Below are 21,924 nucleotides of genomic sequence, written 5' to 3'. Positions count from 1 at the left end.
TCTCCTTAGACAAGTCTTTGGATCGTATCAGGATGCCAAGAGATCCTAGCCAGATATCCAGCCACGAAGTGGCCTGCATGGCACACTTCGCTACCTTCTCCTGGCAGAGAATCTCCGAGGCCGAGAACGACACTGGCCGGTTGGAGTGTTTCTCGAGAGGGACTCCCCTGGAGAGCTCTTCCACCGAGTGGTGGAGGGGAAGAGCTAAACAGGACTCCTCGACAATTTCGAAGTACCTTCTCTGGTGGACACGAGGAGGTAGGAGGAGTTTGTTTCCGGCGCTGGAACGGCTGGAGGAGGCTAGCTCGGAGAGCTGGCTCTCGACCTTATCTCTGGCACTCTTGACCCCCTGGGACCAGGGCAAAGCCGCGCTGGTTTTAGGGGGCTTTTGGGTACCAAAGACTCGGTCCAGAACCGTGTCCTTGCCCTCTCGAGGAGGAATCTCCGGATCTGAAAATCCGTTACGGTTCCTCATCAGAGTCAAAACTTGCCAAAAGGCATGCTCCGACTCCTGCGGCTCTCCTCCTGATGAACTAGCAGCAAGGTCTCCAGTCCCCAAAGGCTCTTCTTGGGGGGACTCGTGGACATTCTCCGCGGGCTTAGCTGGTTCTGGTCTGTTACTCGAAGAAGATTTCGGAACTGTCTTGAAGTCCTTCGACTCCCTCCTGGGAGGGATGCAGGATTCCAACTAAGATGATGGGGGCTCTTCTCCGCCTCCACCTGGGGAGACTTCTCGGCGCGAGGTGGGGTTTCTCCCATTGGTGCGATGGAAGAACGCCTCACCTCACGAGAATCCCCGTGAGGTGTCACGAGAATCCCGAGGACGAAAAACCCTCGTCCACGGGGGATGGAGTGAAGGTCTGGGGAGGGGAAGGAGCCTTCCTCGAAGGCTTCCGAGGAGCCAGTTTCGCCCTTGGAGAAGTAACCACGTCGTCCACTCCTCTCTTCCTCTTCAGGGGGGCCGAGATAGCCGCTGATTTGAGGCCTAGTTCAGAGAAAGCGGGCTTGAAAGCCTGCGCAACCGCTCTGATCAAGGGCCCAAATCAGGGCAGCCAACTGACAGCAGCGCTGTCAGAGACACCCTCTGGAGGGAATGGGATCGTAAGATCCCTAGGAGTGGAAACTACAACAGGGTCTGCCTGAAAGGAAAAAGCTGTAGAAAAAAAGTTCCTGGACCTCTCCGGAGATTTTCCTCCCTCCGCAGGCGAGCGATGGCGCGTAGGCGAGGGGCACGTTGGCGCGCAGGCGAGCGTTGGCGCGTGGGCGAATGATGGCACGCAGGAGAAGGAGCTCATGGGCGCGTAGGTGTCAGGGCGCGTAGGTAACGGGGCGCATTGGCGCACGTTCTGGAGACCTCAGATGGAGTGCAGCCACAGGATTTTGAAGGGCCCGTAAGGCCGAAGCCGTAGGGCGTGTGCGTACAGGGGAATATCCCTAGCGCACGGGCGCGCAGGAGGGCGCTCATCAGGAACAGAAGTTCTGGCAGTGGGCGCATGGGCGCGCAATGGAGACTGCGGGCGATGGCGAGTAGGCGAGGTCTGATTGTGAGTCGGCGATAGTGGAGGAGAGCGCTGGCAAGCAGGAGAGGAAGAAAACTTCTCTTTGGAGCCCTGATCTGAAGATCGAGGGCGAGCAGGCAAGCGTTGGCGAGCAGGGAGCGCTGGCGAGCAGGGGAGCGCTGGCGCACCGGAGATCGCTGACGAGCAGACCGAGGGCGTCCATGGCGTGCATCAGGCCTAGGGCGCACAGAGGTCCGTTGGCGAACAGGAGATCGTGGGCGCGTAGTCTCTGGAACTGCAGGACGAACAGGAGATCGTGGACGTGCAGGAGCTCTTGGGCGTGCAAGAGAGCGCTGGCAAGATGAGACAGCAACCGAAGGCCGCTTGCGTGCAGTAGTGCGCTGGCGCGCAGGTGAACATTGGCGCACAGGGGAAACCTGGCGCTTAAGGGACTTACACACAATGTGTGAAAGCCCCTTTTGCCCCGAAGGGACCGGTGCCTGTTTGAAAACGGGATGGGTGGGCGCCCACAGCGCGTCAGCAGCCAGGAAAGGTGAAGGCAGGTCAGCAGGTCTGGCAGGCGTAGGAGATTGCGAACGATCTGCGGAGAGGTCCAGGTCCAAGGAAGTAGCAGGAACGGTAGCTGAAGGACGAGGTTCCTCTGCGGGGGGACTGCGAGGATGAAGATCCGAAGAGGCACCTCCTAACACACTTGTGAGGAGAAGGAAGACCTCGGCGACGGAGAGAAAGGCAAGCCTTACGTCGGATACGTCCTCTGGGAGCAGCAGGCAAACCATCGGCAGTCCTCCGAAGAGGAGTCTCTGTCAGTGAACTCCCCTGGGGGGGAGAATCACCCGCAGGAGAGACCGTTGGACTTAGTTCCTCCCTCGAAGGATGTTCGGAGGGGGGAGCTAAGCCTTCAGCTACAACAGGAGCAGGGGTTTGAACACTCTCATTGGAAGCGTCTGCCACAACAGCCTCGACAATAGACAGAGGGTCAACCTCTGCTACCGCCGGTGACTGTTTGACAGCTGCTCCCAACCTGATAGTGTCAAACAAGGCTTCCTGGAGGGCGAACCCTGAAGCCCCAAGGAAGCCCAAAGCTGCAAAAGATCATCATTATTCACATCAGGAGAAATAATTAAATCCTCTCCCGGGGGAGGAGGAGGAGGAGCTGCCTCGCTATGGGAGGCAACTCCCTCTCCCAAACCCCGAGATCGGTCAACAACAGTACGGCCTACGCTACCAGTCGACGGCCTCTCGCGAGAAGCCGACTGAGTGGGAGCTTCGGAGGAGGTTTGGGCTACGGAAGAAGAGTCCTTAGGATTTTCCTTCTTCAAAGAAACCTTTGAAGGAGAAATATCCCGTTTGGACTTCTTCCGGCGCCGAGAAAACCTTTCTCACTGGGAGGTAGGCCACTCCCTACATTCCATACATACGTTACCACTTTCACACCGCTGACCCCTACAATAAGGGCATAAGGTGTGTGGATCCGTTTCGATAGAAGACATGAAGGTCCCACAAGGGCGGTCAGGTAACCCAGGGCACTTCCACATTGTAGAGGCCAACTTCACAACACTCTAGAAAAAAGAAAGCAAAAGCAATGATTAATGGCTGTCATGTAGGCGAGGGTGACAGGGGACACGTCCGTCTAGCACCCAAGCCGTAAGCAAAGTGAGCTTACAACACAGGTGTGTGAGGGGGTAGGGTAGCTAATTACCCTCCCTACCCCTCGCTAACTAGCGGTGGGGTAGTAATCCCTCGTTAAATTTTTATGGCTCATCCTTACAGCTACGCCGAAAGTAATTACCCACTTTAAATAGCGTGGTTTGTATTCCAGTTACGGAACAAAGTCACATTTAACAATTGGAACATTCATAAATATTATACGAAAAAATTTAGTATTCCAAAAACGAACAAGTAAACAACGATACAAAGAATCGTGTGACTATATCGATTGCCCTGAATACTACGTCATATAAAAATTAACTGAACACTAATTCTCTTTTAATCTTTGTAAACAGATTAGAAAAAGAAAAAATACTAAAAGGACCAATATAATTGGAAAATAACATATTCCTTTAATTTAATAATTTAAAAACTTAGTTTTTAAAAAAAAATGTACTTTACATAAATATCAATAAAAAGAGTACAGTATTACTGTAACGATAGACTGAGGAATGCGTAGCATAAATGAACGCTAGATAATCTTTAAAACAGATCGAAGATTATCTAAAGAAAGCATACCAAAAGGACAAAAATTTTCTCAAAATAATATAATCCTTTTATTTTATATAACTAAATACTTTGTAGAAAAGAAGGAAAATGCAAGTCATACTCAAACTTACGTCAAATGACTGTGACGTCATCGATCAGGCAAGATGTTTACCTATTGCCATATGCTTTCGTTAGTTAAAAATAGGTTGAAAAATTTTTAATCCTACCTTTTAAGCTATAACATAGCAATAAAACATACAGTAAAACAAAAACCTTAAAAGGGAATGCTCAAAACCATAACAAGAGTACATCACCAAGGTACAGTACTGCTAAAATCCAGGTTAAACACGAGTAAATTCCATTTCTATGTAGCCAATATGGCGGCAGAAGAAAATCTGATACTAGGAGGGATAGTTCGACCTAACTATGCGATTGCTGAGAGTTTTGAATTTCTGCCAGACAGAAGAATAAAGCTATTATATATAACCAGCAGGTAAGTTTAAATTTTTAAAAATAAAATTTTCAAGAGGTGATTGCAAGTTTTCTTGTATAACGAGGCCCCTGAACACAATACCCATTTTGCCATAAAGATATTCAAATACAGTACTATATGTATGAACTTACCTTTACAAGATTAGTTCCATTAGAAGACAACACACAGTAGATGGGAATATCATTCTTTTCTAGAAAGGCAAATCTCTTGCCTACTATTTCTTCATTCTGTTAGAGATAAAAAGATTTCAAAATCTTCATTCTGTTAGAGATAAAAAGATTTCAAAATCTTCATTCTGTTAAGAGATAAAAAGAATTCAAAATCTTCATTCTGTTAAGAGATAAAAAGATTTCAAAATCTTCATTCTGTTATGAGATAAAAAGAATTCAAAATCTTCATTCTGTTAGAGATAAAAAGATTTCAAAATCTTCATTCTGTTAGAGATAAAAAGATTTCAAAATCTTCATTCTGTTAAGAGATAAAAAGAATTCAAAATCTTCATTCTGTTAGAGATAAAAAGAATTCAAAATCTTCATTCTGTTAAGAGATAAAAAGAATTCAAAATCTTCATTCTGTTAAGAGATAAAAAGAATTCAAAATCTTCATTCTGTTATGAGATAAAAAGAATTCAAAATCTTCATTCTGTTAGAGATAAAAAGATTTCAAAATCTTCATTCTGTTAGAGATAAAAAGATTTCAAAATCTTCATTCTGTTAAGAGATAAAAAGATTTCAAAATCTTCATTCTGTTAGATATAAAAAGATTTCAAAATCTTCATTCTGTTAAGAGATAAAAAGATTTCAAAATCTTCATTCTGTTAGAGATAAAAAGAATTCAAAATCTTCATTCTGTTAAGAGATAAAAAGATTTCAAAATCTTCATTCTGTTAGATATAAAAAGATTTCAAAATCTTCATTCTGTTAAGAGATAAAAAGATTTCAAAATCTTCATTCTGTTAGAGATAAAAAGATTTCAAAATCTTCATTCTGTTAAGAGATAAAAAGATTTCAAAATCTTCATTCTGTTAGATATAAAAAGATTTCAAAATCTTCATTCTGTTAAGAGATAAAAAGATTTCAAAATCTTCATTCTGTTAGAGATAAAAAGATTTCAAAATCTTCATTCTGTTAGAGATAAAAAGATTTCAAAATCTTCATTCTGTTAAGAGATAAAAAGAATTCAAAATCTTCATTCTGTTAGAGATAAAAAGAATTCAAAATCTTCATTCTGTTAGAGATAAAAAGAATTCAAAATACTATATAAGAACTTTAAAGAACAGTCATGCATACTTTAGCCTTCGTTGTAGTGCTTCTTACACTAGGAAAAAGGCAAATATTAAAACTACTATGTAAAGCAAGTCTATTATATAAAAACTATTGCCTACTTATACTAAGTTGCTTATAAAATTTTACACAGAAAAATCCCAAATTTTATAAGTAATTTTTATATTTCCTAACTATACAAACCTGAGTCCTTTAATAAGAGTATGTTTTCCACTTGGCTAGAAATTGGCAGTCAAAATTTTTAGTTTCCAACCAGTACACTGAATTGACACTTTGATCTTCACCTAGGGCTAGCAGGCTGCTGAGCCAGGAGGTGAAACTCAAGACTCAGGTTTGTACATTTATGACAAATCACAGATATCAAGAGTTATTTGTATTTCTAACTATATAACCCTGAGTCCATTAATAGGAGTATGATTTAAGCTCGGCTAAAACTCCGCTATTAATATTTTGGATAACGTGTGTCAGTAGTTACTTGTGGGTGACGGGGAAGCACCATCCACCAAGACGCCACTTAGACCTTCACCTGAGGCATACAGTGTGGATGAGGTGGGAAGTGAAACTTGAAGGATTCAGGTTATTACACTTAGGAAAAATGACAAATTTGGAGATAATTTGTATTTTTCCCTAACTAATACAAACCTGTAGCTATTAACGTGGATATAATTCTAGCGTAGCTGGAAGGCAGCCATTAGATTTTAAGTGCTAGGTGGCAACCCTACCTAACCACTAACAGTGGGTAGGTAGGGAGTGGCTGGGGTCTAACCAGCCCCCTATATCTACTTATGGTTCAATGAACCACGCCACTTTTTACTTTTGGCTGGTATACTGTAGAGCGGACGTCTCTCCTCTCTTCCTTCAAGGCTTAGCCATTTACCACTATTGCTTTATGCACATTCTTTTCTTTACAGACATGACCTATGTTTTACGCGACGCTCCATTACAGGGTAATGTGGCGGTTTCAGATGTCGATGTTCGTTCTGCAAGTTATCGATGTTAGGATGCCAGAAAACTTTAAATCAATCAATTAATAGTCGTCTCCCAACATTACGCAATTTTTCTCTCTCTCCCTACAGGCAATGTTTCAGCGCAAAGTGAAACTTAAAGGACTCCGGTTACTACACTTAGGAAAAATGCAAATAACTTTTAAAATTTGCGATATGTTCCTACACATATACAAACCTTCGTCTTTTAATATGACACTCGTCATTAGGAGGGAGGAAGTCCCTACAACCGTAATTGCTGGTTTAAAATCCTGTGATGTCATGGGACACAGACTCCTGCACCTTCTAACTTTGAGAAATAGAATCTCAAAATTTAGGCTAGGTTACTGTCTATGGATAGATGGTCACTGAAGAACCTATTTCCTTGTGAGATGTACTGTCAATGTAGGGCCAATACTAAGTACTGTACTGTAATGGGTCCTACAAATAAACCATTCTCCCCTCTTGCAGAGAAGGGGGAGAAATACTACTACAGTATATTATTATAGACAGGAGAGTGCTCGGTGTGGAAGCTTAACTATATCAAACGTCCAGCCAAGCAAACAAGGGGACAACAGTTCCACCCCAGGAGAAGGGAAGGATGAGATGAAAAAAGGAGCCATGCACCCCACCTCTTACCCTATTCTAATGTTAGGACCATTAACTTTGACTAGATGCTTTCACATAGTACAGAACAATATTGTGAAAAGTCTCTCTTTTGGAGATGCTGGATAGTCTCCATCCATGAAGAGACAGGGATGTCAGTGCACAATGGAACCTCTGCCAGTGGGGTTGGCAGAGCAAATTGAGCCATAGGGGTACAGTAGTTCCCTTGGAATTTCTGTTAGAAGCATCAGCAGGTCTGGATACCATTCTGCTCTTGGCCATTTTGGAGCCACCATGGCCAGCTTTAGATCTAGGTAATCAAATCCCAGCTGATTACCCTCCAAATCAGGCACAACAGCAGAAAAGTAGAGGCATCGAGGTCTTACCAATGGTGTTGGAAGAAATCATCTAAAGCTGCTGTTGCTAGGTTCAGGATTGGTGAGCAGTACACCTTACGTTTATTGTTTGTAGCAAATAGGCCTTTTGACGGACAACCCAACAAATTTAGCAGCTTTTCTACTACTACAATTTGACCCTGGAAGAAATCTAGATGATGGTTTCACTAAACTGTCCAGTGCCCGCCTTACCAACACACAGAGGTGATGTGAAGCACGGAGGACGGAGACCGTCCAAGGTTCGGCACTGTGGAACTTCCATCTCTGCTGCCTGTACTTCAGGCATCCTCCCACCAGTGAACGGGCAGGAGAAATGGCCGCCACTAGCAAGAGCAACCACATCTTCCACCTCTACCTCAGTTTCCCCTAGTACTCTTCCTATGAAAGGGCTGCTTCAGTACTTACTTCTTAGAGGTGGACTGCTTAAAAGCCGTTGACTCTTTCCTATTTCCTTGTCGGTTGATGGAAGACGATCTTGTTGACGACAGTACTGATGAGTATGGATGAGATGTTACTGCCCTATGGAGGAGGAAGTCATGACTCGCCTTCCCCAAGCGATCCGCCGCTGCGATATTGTCTCCTGAGTTAAACAAGGAAGAACCATCCACCAACGAATTTCATAAAACTTGAGCACTTCTCTCTTTGGTACCTAACTGTGAAGTTTTGAGATGACAGTCACGCCTTTTCAAAATCCAGTTCGTCCGCTGGTTGGCTAGGTTATGAGCGAGGAACTCGACAGCCCTTGCTCTGGAAAACAAAAAGTTTTCATCACCTTCCACTTATCTTGGTGCCAAATTATCACTAGTAATCAGATAACCGAGCCAGACTAGTAGTCAATCAACAAAGCTGCTTGCAAAGAAGCCTTTGCAACCCAGTCTATGTTCGTACTCTCTACCGCCGAGAAAGTCACTGGTTGTGCTGTGAATTTATTAAGACTGATCTTGTTCGTCAAAGACAGTATTGCTGGGCCTATAGACAAAGTTCAGGGATCATCACCCAATATCTTGTAATACTTCCTCTGCCAAACAGACAGGGGAGGAAGTAAACGAGGTGAGTGCCCCACTCAAATTCTATCTTAGACCAGGGTATCTCAATCCTGATCTTGCTGGTTCTGAGGGCCTGACAGAAGAAATCAGGGACCGTATCTTTCCCCTACGGAGGGGAATAGATACGATCGCCAAGATTATTGATCTTCCTCATGCAGCCTAAGACCTGCATGAAGGAATGGTCCGGCTCTCTTTGCTCTGAGGCCTTAGGGTTAGCCACCATTGGGAGCACTCCATCAGAATAGTCTGAGACGTCGTCTTGAGACTCATCCCGACCCGAACTCAGACCCACAGGAGCCAGGGTTGGTCAGGTTCGTCAACTGGATCCCTTGTAGGGGACTGAGACCTATAGGGTAAGTTCTGCACTTCCGGTAACACTGTGGCCCAAACCAAACTAATAATGCCCTTCTGTTGACCTGAAGCCTGGAGATCTTTCAAGGTCCAGTTCTTCAGATGGGTCTTCAAATCCTTCCACTCCCGGGGCTTAGCCGAGAAAGAGAGGAGAGGTTGACCCTCCTACTGAGGAACTTCCAAGGGCCAAGAGGCCTGAGGAGGAACCGTCATGACTGATGGAGGCTCCTGGAAATGAGCGGCTAGTTAGGTTACCACAAATTCTAACGGGCAGCCGGTAATTGTCTATGAACGAGGGAGATCCCTGCTGGTCCTTGGGTGATGGGTATCACCTGGAGGAGGCATCGCTTGCCTGTGACCTCTTCTCCTCTTGATTAGTTTAACTAGGATAATACTCAGCTTTTCCCAAATGGGATTTTGGCCAGGATGGGAGGCCACAGAGTCTAGGTATTTCTGATACCTAGACAACCACTCAGGAGAAGGAGCACAAGGCACAGCTGCCTTACCTTACTGCTTTATTCTATGTTCAGGTTCCCCCAGGTCCCTCAGTGTGAGGCACCTTGTGTATCCACCAGAGGAGAAGCATGCCTCATGACAGTAAAGTACTCCCACGTCCGGGATCCACATGTGAATCTGAGCTTGGTTGCATGTCTAGAGGCCGAAAATCAAGTGGGACTTGCTTGGTGAGGTTTTCCTCAATCAGCCAACAGGTAAGATCATCTTGAGCTTCTTTCCACACTGGAACAGGAAAGAACGGGAGATCCCTGGAGTTTGACCAGTGGTCCTTCAAACACCACTGAAGAGAACTTTAGTAAAGTCTCTGAAGAGCAAGCTTTTTCAGCGAAGAAAGGAAGCTTAGACACCTCTGTCAGTGCTGCGCTGGGATTTCTGTCAAGGACAAGAATGCTCAGGGTTCCCCCTTTGAACTTGCTGACGAAATTGTTAGACAGAAAGACTCGCTGCTGCCATGTCTATCAGCAACTGTGATCAATTATGCCCCTCCCCCCCCGTGCAAATTGGGTATAAGGAATGGAAATAAACCAATGATCTGCTCATGAAAGTCCTACAACTACTATCACTATCTTCAGGGCAGGTCCACAAGTCTACTTTAGGTTTCTTCATTGCTCTCTCACACACATACACACACACTGAAAAAAAAAAAAAGCTAAGAAAATAAATTCAGCCAAGTTCGGGTTAAGGTGCCAACAGCACATCAGTACACATCGGTGGTTGAAATCAAAGTGGCTACTTGGAGAGCCGGTAGTGGGGCGGGACTTCCCCGCAGCCTGCTGGTAACTACTGACACCTTGGTATAGTTTTAGCAGCTGAGTTTTCCAGCTTTGCTGAAATCATACTCCTATTATACGACAAAGGTTTGCATTTGTGTAGGAACAAAAGGGTACAGTATTTGCTTAGGGCAAGTCACAAAACAAATAAAAGGCTATGTTGAACCTAGTAGATCAAGGAATGTCAAAAATTAAATAAGACTTTGTACAGTATAATTCAAATCACAAAACCAGGTAAGATAAGGCCTCTTTGCTTTATCGTCTTCTCCTCTGAATCACTTTAACCATTTAAAAACTGCAAGCTTGCTGATGTTAAGCCAATGATATTTTGAATGGAATTATGTGTGCTTGTGCATCTCAATTACTGTGCTTCTCATGGAGGAAAATGTGAGACAGTGGAACCAACCTATCTTCACACACAGGGATGGGGGATAGGCATGGCCCTAACATAAATGTTATCAAGACAACATACAAAAATAAATGTATAATATATGATACTTTAACTACTAGCGATACTGGAATTTGCTACAGGATAAGAAATGGATTAGTGCTGGCTAGTTTGGCCTTTTCTTCTAGGTAAATGTGGGCTGGGGCATAACAACTTATGTAACAGTTGATTATTTCTTTTGTCTAATTCTCACTTTAAGTCCCTTGTTTACTTTGGGGAGACTGATTAAGAGTTACTGTGCAAGAGTTGTTTGCATTCACTTTTGCCAGCTGTTCTGTTTTTGGTGTGACAATCATTGCCTGCCTTTTTTAACTAATTAAAAGCTTCCAAATATTTAGGCACAAGTTAGCGGATATTTCTCTACAAAAGACATTTTTTTCCCACATTCAGCTTCAGTTTCATCATGAAGTCTCCAAGAGGGAAGTACAATCTTTTTCAAAATTTAGTGGAAAATCCATCTATTTCAGTAACTGGTTATGTTGAAAAAGCTCTCCATTCAGTATACAGCTATTGTTGCTGATGCAAAAGTGAAAAATATCCCCAAAATAATGACCCAGAGGGGCTTGCGTGTACAGCACGACCATGTACTGCTTGCAAGAACAGAGGAACAGTGATGTGTTCATTTTGCAAGCATAGCGAACCACGGTGGAGCAAACACCATTAGGAGGACGGGAAGTGAATTATATATAATCATATTTCAATTTCCAACTTCTTGCATGAATTATGTATCATTTTTTTTCCAACTGGCTATCTTGCCTTTCTGACCATTATTATTGGTGCAAATCACTTGCATTAGGTATTTCTCCCACCCCAAAAAACGGATTTTGAGCGAAGCGAAAAATCTATTTTTGGGTGAGATAGCCATGGCGTCCTGATGGAAGGTTCCTTTTTGGTAGCTTCCTTGGGTATATCACTACTAAATATTCCCAGAGAATTTAACCACAGGTTTCCCTTTTAAGACATCGTATATCAACAGGGGACGCATGTATTAACGCGCCACATAGCTATCTACACCCCAAAAAGAGTTAACACTTCGGTGTATAGGGGCGGAGAATAGCTGGGAGCCGTTCCACAGCTAATCTCGTTCGTGGCTACTTTTGGTACTCGAGACGTAAACAAACGGGCGCCATTGCTAAATGACGTCACGTCCGTCGTCATCCTGAAGCCAGTTGCTTGCCGATCGCCATGATACAGCAGAGCAGGGTGGGACCTAAAAACTGGACGAAGTAGCAGGGAGGGTCCATCAGGACGCCATGGCTATCTCACCCAAAAATAGATTTTTCGCTTCGCTCAAAATCCGTTTTTTGAGCTCAAGCCATGGTGTCCTGATGGAAGAGTACCAGAGAATCAATGTATCGTGGTAGATTTTCCCCTATTGAGTAAGTGCCAAAGGCTTTGAACAGGGTAGCATAGTAATCTTAATAAAAGAACCGTAGGAAAGACACCTTCCTGCCCCCTTGGCAGTGAAGTTCCCACGGGCCATGCCGAGATCAAAGCGGTTATCGAAGGGCTATTCACCCTGCTAGAAGAACCTGAAGAACTTGGAGACAAGACTGAATGGTTGGCATTCGTATAGGAACATTCTCAAAGGTAGACGAGTGGTGGTTGGACACTGTATGTAGAGGAGAATAGTCTCGTCTCTAAGGTATAAAGAGTAAGTATTCGTATTGGAATATTACATTGCATAGGTGAATATATAATAAGGGTTGAGACCTTAGTATCTTCATTAACCATAAGGAAGGGGATAATAAAACTATGACAGACATGTATTTCATAGTATAAGTAGGAGCGGATTGAGACGCACAAGTAATAAAATAAGAATTTTATTTCACAATTGCAGAAAATTGAAATGAATTGCAATATGTAAAGTTAATTTACAACAAATTATAATGTACATAGTAATAAAGACTTGCTCTTGAATCTGAAAGGGAATTTCAAATTTATTAGTAGGCACTCGTTCTTGAGGAACGTCAGTCTTTAATTAAAACACATCATGCTCTAGGCATGCGGCACTCGTGTGACGACTATGACATTTCACCTGGGATAAGAACAGTTATAAGAAAGCACTAAGTGTTTTCGACATCACTACGTATCTCTCGAGGGTCAACATAGGCACCCGAAGAGTTAGAGTCCCAATTAACTCGCTGTTCTATGCAGAGTTAGGTGCAGGTTTCATAACACTACCTGCGGCTACCACAAAATGTTTGACTTCGTGCACTTGTTTCGCATAATGTTTGAAGAAAACACGCGAGGACTTCCAGCCTATGAAACTTTCAAGGCTTTCGAAGTCCATACTCTGAAAGAAATTCAGAGACGATGCAACTTTTCTAAGATCGTGACCGGCGGGTGTACTGTCAGGATCCGCTCTGCGAATGAAGTAGGTGATTTTCGCTCTTAGTTGTTTCAGTGACAGGTCGCTGCCCGATGTTTCTCCTTTGAAGAGTTGGCCTCCACCAAAGTCCGAAGTTCTGCGAAGATAGACCTTGAGGCTCTCTACTGGGCATAGAGAGGCATCTTCCTTCAGGGGGCATATTCTCCAAGGGCCCTATCTTTTGGTGGGTAATTAGTTTTTGGCGAGAAACGTCGGATCCGGGGAGAGGGTAAGGTCTCCTGAATCAGTAAACAGGATATGACCCTCTTCTCTTGATAATGCCACTATTTCGCTGACTCGGGCTCCTGAAGCAAGAGCAAAGAGAAATATAACTTTCCGAGTCAGATCCTTGAGAGGGCATGAATCATTATCCAAGTTGGAGGCGAAATGGAGCACCTTGTCCAATGACCAGGAGATCGGTTTCGGTGGGGGTGCTGGGCGAAGACGAGCGCATGCTTTCGGCAGTTTATTGAAGATGTTGCTGGACAGATCAATTTGGAAGGCATACAACAGTGGTCTAGTCAAGGCCGATTTGCAAGTAGAAATCGTATTGGCTGCTAAGCCCTGACCATGAAGGTGAATAAAGGAGGACATGCAAAAATCAATGGTGATTTCCGTAGGATTTTTTGCCTTGACGAAAGAGACCCATTTTCTCCAAGATGATTCGTATTGCCGTCTTGTGGATTCGGTCTTGTATTCCTCGAGGAAGTCTAGACTTTTCTTCGAGATCCCAAATCTCTTCTTCGCGGCTAGGGAGAGAAAATCATGAGATGAAGGTCCTTGATTTTCGATGATGAAGCGAAGACAGTCGACTTCTGTACTTGCTGGGAGAGAACTGGACCCGGGAGAGGGATCAGCGTGGGCTGCAGCTCCAGGACCAGGGGGTACCAGTTGCTCCGGGGCCACTTGGGAGCCACTAGGGCCGCTGTCCCTTTGAAGGTTCTCAGCTTGGAGAGGACTTTCAGCAGAAGGTTGGTGGGAGGGAACAGGTAGATCTTGGACCATCTGTTCCAATCCAGGGACATAGCATCCACTGCCTATGCCTTGGGGTCCTCATACAGGGCAACATATCGAGGAAGTTGATTGTTGTCGCTCGTTGCGAAGAGATCGATCTGAAGTTCCGGGACTTGGTGGGAGATGAAGGAGAATGATCTTGCGTCTAGAGACCATTCCGACTCTATTGGGCTTGTCCGAGATAGAGCGTCCGCCGTCACGTTGCGGAATCCTTGTAGGTGAACTGCAGATAGGCTAGGTGCCACTTCTTCCTCTCTGCCAGACGGAAGATTGTTAGAAGCACCTGATTTATCTGGGGCGATCTTGAGCCTTGGCGATTCAGACATCGAACTACCACCGAGTTGTCTAGGGTTAGACGAATATGGATCGAGGGAGGCGGGGAGAGTTTCTTCAGTGTTAGAAGGACCGCCATGGCCTCCAAGATGTTGATGTGAAACGTCTTGAATAGTGGAGACCACGTGCCTTGAGCCTGTTTTTGGTGGGAGTGACCTCCCAACCCTCCAGCGAAGCGTCCGTGTGGATGTTGAGTGATGGAGGTGGGTGTTGAAGAGGGATGGACCTTTTCAGGGCCTTTGCTTCCGACCACGGCTTGAGGAGAAGTCGAAGTCTGTTTGGGAGCCGTCTCTTGAGGTCTCTTCGAGCGATGGATGCAGAACGTCTCCAGACTCCCGCGGCATCCTTTAGCTGTGCACGAAGCACCGGGTTTGTCACTGAGGCGAACTGTAGAGAGCCTAGAACTCGTTCCTGCTGGCGTCTTGAGATCCGCTTGGATTTCAGTAGTCGCTTGACAGACCCTGCTATTTCCTTCCTTTTCTTCTGGGGGATGGAAAGGCAGTGTGACTGAAGGTTCCACTGGATTCCTAACCATTGGAACTTCTGAGCTGGAGAGAGGTGAGATTTCTTCATGTTTATCTTGAATCCCAGGTGTTCTAGGTACTGGGTGACTTTGCTGCAGGATTTTAAACAATCTTCGGGCGATGGAGCCCAGACTAGCCAATCGTCGAGGTAGGCCATCACCTGGATGTCTCGGAGGCGGAGCTGTTGTACTATGGCGTCCACCAGCTTTGTGAAGAACCGAGGGGCCACGTTGAGGCCGAAGGGCATGGCCCTGAAGGCGTAGCTTTTCCTTTGGAGTCGAAATCCTAGGTAGGAGGAAGCGTGATGGTTCATTGGAACGTGCCAGTAGGCATCCGCCAGGTCTATGGAGACCGTGTAAGAACCTCGAGGCAGAAGGGTCCTTATCTGTTGAAGAGTCAGCATCTTGAACTTGTCGTTCGCTATGAACTTGTTGAGGGGGGATAAGTCCAGAATGACTGAGTTTGTCGGAGTCTTTCTTGGGGACGCAAAAGTCTCCCTTGGAACCTGGTTGACTTTACCCTCCTTATCACCTTCTTGTTCAAGAGATCTAGGACATATTCTTCCAGAAGGGGGGTTGATCGTTGGAAGAATTGCTGGAAGGTTGGGGGTGGTTGAGTCCAACTCCAGCCTAGACCTTTCTTGACGATGCTGTGTGCCCAGGGATCGAAGGTCCAACGATCCTGGAATTGGCAGAGTCTTCCTCCCACCGGAAGCACTTCATTGCTTCTGGTGTCCCAAGGGCTTACTGCCTCGGCCGCTAGCTCCCTTTCCTCCTCTGCCTCTGGAGGGGCGGCGAGATGCATCTCTGCTTGCACCCCTGTTTGAGCCTCTACCTTTGGGACGAAAGGTAGTTGTCCGTTGCTCAAAGGCAGGGGTGAAAACCGGTGACTGGGAAAAAACCGGTTGGGTGACCAACTGAAAGGTCTGTTGTGGCTGAGCAGCCACTTGGGGAGCAGCGGGTCCCGGAAACTGTCGTCACTGTTGACGTTGCTGGGGGTTTTGCTTGGAGGATTTCCTCTTAGGTTGAGGGCCATCGTCCTGAGAGGATTTCCTCTTTTTTGACATGCCCCCACTTGTTGAGAAGGTTCCTATTCTCAGTGGCAGCCTTGTTAGTGATCTCTTTCACAAGATCGGAGGGGAAGAGGTGTTTACCCCAGATGTTGGAGGAAATCAGCCTCCGGGGTTCGTGTTTCACAGTGGCACTTAAGAACACAAATTCTCGACAGGCTCTCCGAGCCTTCATGAAGTGGTACAAGTCCTTCACCAGAGTCGCCAGGTGCGATTTGGTGAGTACCATGTAGTGGTCGGGGGCTCTGGTGTCACCAGCCATGACATCAAGTTGTACCTGGAGGGACATGGATGCTGCGAGCCTTTCCTTCGTGTCTTGTTCCCGACGAAGGAGATGGTCGTTGAGTTTCGGGAGGTCCTCGTTAAACTGACGTCCGGCTACGTCAGGATCTAACTTTCCCACCACGAAGGTATGCTGGATATCCTTCCAGTGTCGAGCGTCAGGGGGAGTTACCATGGAGAAGGGTCTGCACTCCTCCAGTGCAGGGCAGGGTTTTCCTTCTTCCACAGCCTTGTGGCACGCAGCGAAGGCCTTTTCCGTGAAGGGAAGGACTGCGTCGTCGGGTGCGACGTAAGTAGGGTGCTTCTTGCTCAGGGCCGGAAGCTTAGAGCAGGTAAAACCTCTACTTTTGAACGCGGTGGCTAGCATAGCCTGAGCCTTCGAGAGATCGAACACTATCACCTCCTTGGGTTCGGTCTCTTCTTTAGAGGCAGGTTCAGAACGAAGCCGGACGTAACAGTCCGGGTAAGCCTCTAAGTTCGGGAAGAACTCCACTTCTTCCAGGGGGACCGTGCCGATCTTATCGCTGATAAAGATCCTGCCGGTCGCGATAACCATATGCTCGGCATACCTCCAGGGGTTGGCATGTGAGCATGCAGGGAGGTCCTTAACCGAGATCTTCTTCGGCTCTTTGGACCCTCCCATGGACCTGATGAACTCATGAGTCACTTGAAGTTTCTCTTCCATAAGGGCTTTAATCATCCGGAACATCTCTTGGGCGGATGGGATGGGTTCCGGGGTAGCGGAGGTAGACGGGAGAGACACTTCCGTCGGTGTAGGAGTAGGGGCGGTGATGGAAGGCGGAGCGACCTCCTGCTCCGACTCGGTGTATTCCACCTGGTCCTCTTCATCTTCCGCGCCTTGGGCCATGAGGGTCTTCTCCGTGTCCTCCGAAATATCCGACATGTGTTCATCGTTTTCGGAATCCAGGCGAAACTCGTGCATGGACTGGGCCATGACTACGTCGGGTTCCACCGTGATCTGGACGGTGGGGATCTGATCTTTGGGTACCACAGAATCAGGGGAGGCCTTTGGGAACAATAAGGACCTCATATCTTCAGTGGCAAGGTATGGTCCAGTGGCGTTCTTCTGGAAGCCACGCACCCACTTGCGTAGCTTATCCCGAGAAGCATCCCTGATCTCCGCTGAGGGAGGGTTATGAAACGCATCGACCAGGCGATCCTGGCAGACCATACAGTTCTGCGGGTCCCAGAACTTCAGATCCCCTTTCTTGTTGGCACAAGGGGAGTGGGTCCTACACGCCGTATGCCCATAGAAGTGCGGGCGCTTCACTGCACAGAAGCCGTGGTCACACTTCATCTGCTCCTCCTGTAAAAGAAAGAGAACATGAGTATGGGGGGTCATAAGAATGACTCTTAAACTAAAGTTAAATATCAATCATTAATTTTAACTTGACAATAGGTGTGATGCACAGAGGATGGGCTGAGAGAGGAGGATAGGTACATACTCTGTGTATCTTGCCCAGCTGGTTACCGTAACCTTCATCCATGGACAATCCGATGTGACCGAAGGCACAAGATAGAATTCAACATAGGACGCCCGTAGGGCAGTGGGAATTCTATTGGAAATTGTCAAGGATATAAGGCTAGGACTGAGGCCACTCAGTTCCAGAATTGGGGACTAGAAGATCCCATAGGGTAACGGTTTCCGGCAACCAGCCGTGCTAGATACACACAGCATGCTGGAAATCTGTGATATGCAAGAAGACAGCATGATTACTAATAGAACGGTAATAAAATACCGATCCATTTACGTAAACAAGTTATCTGGTTGCAGTGTAGGGCTATCAATATCAGATGATAGCTAGTAGAAGGGGGTGCAAGTCGTCTTGACGCCTCCGGAAGGTCCCGGCAGACCGCCGGCACGCCGGAGGCAGCTCCAGCAGAGTTTCTGGCATTAGGGAAGACAATATAGAAGTCAAGAGCAATACCAGGGTGGCCGCCGCCGGCAGGGAGCGGCGGCTCCGGCAGCCGTAGGTAGCGGGCTTGGTGACAGGGACAAGGGTGGTTATAGCAGAACCGAACTGCCGGCAGCGGATGCCGGCACTCCGGGGGCAGGCCGGTGGACGGACGACCAAAGCTATGAGGAAGGAGGGGAGGCCATCGGCTGGAAGCCGGTGGCAGGCGGCAGTCCCCCGGCACACGGAGGACTGGCGGCCCAGAGGGTAAGGGATAAGTCACCAAGGTAGGAGGTGGGTATCGCCGACAGTGGAGGCGGCAAGGGACCGGCACCCGGATAGTGAAAGAGACAGAAGGAGGGATGTAGGGGGTCCGGCCACGGACCCCAAGACATCCCACCTGAGAGGGTGTACCCATGATAGAGACTAGCCCTATCACCCAGAAGCAGGGGCCGCAGAGAACCGGGAGCTAAGGTAGCCCAAGGGAGGGCTAGGGAACACCCAAGAGGGGGGGGGGGGGGGGGAGGGGGACCCCTGCAGACAGAACGCATCCAGTGGCTAACCCCATAGGACATTATAAAGGGTATATGTACCAGAGCGGACTGCACATAGGAGCTCAAGGTAGCCCTAACACTCCACCCTAAGGAGGAGTTGTAGGACAGGGGACAGATGTGTATAGACTAACCTAAGTATAGGCTAGGCCATACAAGAGATGGGTGGGGAGGGGAGAAGAGAAGGGTCTTCTGTGGAGGAGGTTCTGTACCAGAGCGGCCACCGAGGAAGGGAGGACACTCCCTAGCCTAAGGTAAGGCAGCTTGTCTGAAAACGGTGCATGAGTATCGTTTCAGCAAGGTACACAACTAACCCCTCCAAAACCTAACCTAGAGCAGGGATGTTACATCCTGAACTAGGAAGGATGGAAGACGTATCGCTATTGCAGGGATGGTCGGAGACCTAACCCCAGCAATAGAGGAAGGACTAGTCGTTCCTCATTCTCGGACGCAACCCTAAGGGGGGAACATTCCCTTAGGGAGGACAGAGAAGCGATATAATACTCTGATAAGAGCTTGATCCCCTTACGTGGTAGAAGGAGCAAGGTTACGCAGAGGGGATGCCCTAAGGCAGGGGATGAAGGAAGCATATAGGGGTCCTACGTGTAGGTTAGGTTAGAAAGACTCACTATCTAACCTGTCCCTTATATGGTCCCTGAAGGCAAAAACACTTGCATCACAGTCAAAAGTATTGTAAAATAATGCCACTATCTTCATAATTAACCTAGGATCACTGATAAATATCATGCATGAACACTGATATAGGCGCTCTGGCCTAGGGGCTATAGTAGCCAACTGGTATGGGGTCAGTCGATGACCGATAAAAAAGCGTCAAAACACGATATAAAAGTTCCTAGCTATAAAGACTAAATAACTAATAGTATCGATTAGTTAAAGAGGCCGGAAAAAACGCTGTTGAGGCTAACTAAATAAGGCATGCAAACAACAGCGACGCCATAAAATGGCGGGTCCGGTCGAGGCACAGCTCTGCCACAAAACATCAAATATCTCGAAAAGTAAAATTTACTTTATGGTCAGAGCTTAATTAAACAATACTGGAACCTTGTACTCAACTTTCCAGAAGAAGGCGAGGCCGAAGGTAGCGACATGACGAAGATGCAGGTTGATGAAAAGAGCGTAGGGAAAATCCGTCTAAGTATGGCAAGCTACTAGCAGAAGGATGGCAACGGACGTGACGTCATTTAGCAATGGCGCCCGTTTGTTTACGTCTCGAGTACCAAAAGTAGCCACGAACGAGATTAGCTGTGGAACGGCTCCCCAGCTATTCTCCGCCCCTACACACCGAAGTGTTAACTCTGTTTGGGGTGTAGATAGCTATGTGGTGCGTTAATACATGCGTCCCCTGTTGATATACGATGTCTTAAAAGGGAAACCTGTGGTTAAATTCTCTGGGAATATTTAGTAGTGATATACCCAAGGAAGCTACCAAAAAGGAACCTTCCATCAGGACGCCATGGCTTGAGCCCAAAAACCCTGGTTTTCCACAAAGATCCACCATAGGCCTAATTGTCTCTATATGAGGAGGTTATCCAAAACTCAAAAAACGAGTGGTTTGCCTTAATAATCATAGTAAAAAAAAATACATAAAATACAAGATAACGAGTAGGAGAGATATATGATTCGTGTAATTGGCTAGAAATTATAGTATCATATACCCTGTAGTACAGTAAAATAATACCGAAAATGGGCTATGACATGCTCTATGTCCACTTAACCCTTGCATATGACCAAGGAGCAATCCATAAACACTAAAGGCTATTATTAAATAACATATTCTATAACTACTATTTTTGAGTTCATATGCATTCGACTCAAAATAACTTAAAGTAACCAAACTTACTTGGATTTCCCGACAGCACTATCCCCAAGGCAAATCACTTTAACGCAAAGTTCACCTTTCTTCGTCTTTTCGTCGTAATCCAAATTAGTCAACTCTCTTTGGGCGTCCGTTTCAATGTGAACCTCTTCAGACATTTTAAAGAATGTCTTATAATAAGGAAATGTATGTTTTTGCCAATTGCTGGTAGTATTTGGAAGACAACTTACCTTCCTTAGATTTGGATCTCAGGTTCAGGTTCAGGTTCTGGGGTGAGGCATAGCCTTTACAACGGCGCCTCTGTGTCTTTTAGTTTTGTGTGTTCCTTATTTTCACTAGTTTTTCTCTTTTCATCCACATTTGTTGTAGTATACTTTTCTTATTTTCAATATTCTCTTCACAAAAAAGGAATTTTCCAACTGTTTGTGCACTATCTTCTTCGTATGGTTGTTGAAGCTCAATTGCTTTTATTCTTATATCACTAAACTGTGGACAATATAATATAAAGTGGTTAGCATTTTCTTCTACATCACAGAATACACAGTTTATATTTCCATCTTGGTGTCTGTTTCTTATATTCAAGCCCAATGAGTTTGTCCTTGCTCTAAATAATAAAATTGACGAAAATGTATTGTCATACACTTCCTCTTCCTTGATTTCACTTTTCCAGTTTTTATACAAAATTAAACTCTCCTTACACTCCATTTCACTCTTCCATTTGCTTGTGTCCCATTCTCTTGTTCTCTTCTTTATGTCCTCTTTCGTACATCTCTTGACTTCTCTCATCGCCATCCCACATTCTTCAGCATACTTCTTCACATGCATCCACCACTTCCTCTCTTTTTCTTCCATATCATTGACTATTGCTGTTAGTAGGTCCTTTTCTCCCTTAAAAATGCTATTAAGGTACCTCAGCTTACCATCCATTACCCTTGTTTACATAGCAGATGCTCCTACATCCCCTCTCAAGGCTACAATTGCTGTATTCTTTACACCCCCTAACATCCTTCTATACACTCCATTCTCTATTCTCTGCAACTTTTCTATTTCCGTTTCCGTTAAGTTAATCACATTTGTTCCATATAATATAGAAGGTAGTGCTACACTTTTCCAGTATGTTTTCCCTATCAGTATCTTATTACAACTTTTTTCTATGATCGAATATGTAAGATTAGCTAGCTTTTGCGCCTTAACTATCATTTCACTTTTCTGTGTTTTGAACATATTCCTACTATCATCTACCTTGATACCTAGGTATTTAATATTGCTTACTACTCTTATTCCCTCTATATTATCTGGTTTCTCCTTCATATTATATATAAGTACGCTACTTTTGTCTCTGTTTATGTCTAAACCACACTGCTTTCCTATATCTATCACTTTCCTTATGTTTAATTCAGCATCCTCTATATTCTCAGCA

At 45.8% G+C, this 21,924-nt stretch overlaps 1 long non-coding RNA gene across 3 annotated transcripts in view; it reads right to left on the bottom strand.

Moving 5' to 3' along the window:
• The window catches only part of LOC137646007 (uncharacterized), a 124,149-nt gene extending 102,754 nt beyond the window's left edge, over nucleotides 1–21,395 (bottom strand). Inside the window, exons 1-2 of one of the 3 annotated variants that reach the window (XR_011045375.1) lie at nucleotides 20,529–21,395; nucleotides 4,341–4,436 (exon numbers count right to left, since the gene is read on the bottom strand). This is a non-coding gene — a long non-coding RNA (uncharacterized lncRNA). The remainder of the gene's footprint in view (nucleotides 1–4,340; nucleotides 4,437–20,528) is intronic. The other 2 variants (XR_011045374.1, XR_011045373.1) reach the window with 2 other exon arrangements.
• Nucleotides 21,396–21,924: the final 529 nt, after the last annotated feature.

Source organism: Palaemon carinicauda, chromosome 8 (genome assembly GCF_036898095.1).
Source record: "Palaemon carinicauda isolate YSFRI2023 chromosome 8, ASM3689809v2, whole genome shotgun sequence".
Lineage (NCBI taxonomy): Eukaryota > Metazoa > Arthropoda > Malacostraca > Decapoda > Palaemonidae > Palaemon > Palaemon carinicauda.
This window is presented reverse-complemented; position numbering and strand designations above follow the sequence as displayed.